The sequence below is a fragment of the Buceros rhinoceros genome, unplaced genomic scaffold (genome assembly GCF_000710305.1).
Source record: "Buceros rhinoceros silvestris isolate BGI_N320 unplaced genomic scaffold, ASM71030v1 scaffold33118, whole genome shotgun sequence".
Lineage (NCBI taxonomy): Eukaryota > Metazoa > Chordata > Aves > Bucerotiformes > Bucerotidae > Buceros > Buceros rhinoceros.
In genome coordinates, this window is record NW_010425735.1 from 509 (window position 1) to 1412 (window position 904).

Here is a 904-nt window from a genome sequence, read left to right on the forward strand (position 1 = left end):
TTTGGCACTCCCCGGGTCCCCTGCGCGGGAGGAAGATGTAAGAAATGCCATGCTCTGTTCAGCTGCTGCCGTCCCCAATAAAGGTTTCCTTTGGGTTGCGGTGTTTCTGGCATGCCCATCTCTGCAGCCTTGCTACCCACAGCACAGGGTGCCATTGGCGCCAGCTGGCCCCAAAGGGGGGCTGAGCCCCTCCCCAGCACCCCAAGGGCAGCTCTGCACGCCAGTGGGTGCTCCCTTCCCTCCCCTCACTGCTCCAGAACCCCCGCCAACACCAGGCCAGCAGCCCCGAGAACAATAAATAGTGTAATAAATAGAGAAAACCCTGTCAGGTGGCTCTGCTCTAGTAGCAGGCGGTGTAGCTGGGGCCCTGGGGTACCCGCCTAGCTCCACTCTCCCCAGGCTCCCCTCCAGCGGGGGCATGTGCAGGTCTCCCTCTGGCCGGGACGAAGCCAGCCCTGCCCCACAGAAGCACTCGAGGCTGGGGACAGGTCAGTCCTTGACGGTGCTGTCCCAGCGGCAGGTAAGCGTGGCGGCGTCTGGCTGTACCGTTGCACCTGTTGGCTTGACGCTGGACCTGGCAGAGCGCTGGGGCAGCATCTGGAGCCAAAAGCCCTCCGCAAAGCTGGGGTGCACAAGGAGGAGCTTGGGACAGGGGGCAGGTGGCAGGCTGGCGTGTCCCAGAGTCCCTAGGGATGATGGTGGCCTTGAAGGATCATCACCAGGACAGCAGAGCAGCCTTCACCAGGTAGGACGTGTTCCTGGAGGCCTGGGCTGGGGCTAGCGCCAGGACCACCTCAGGGCCCTCACAGGCTGGAGAAGATGGGCAGGGTGAAGCCCCTTCCATGTTGGGCGTGAGGAAAGGCTGTTCTGGTGAGCAGCAAAGTGGCCCCAGAGGCCCGCAGAA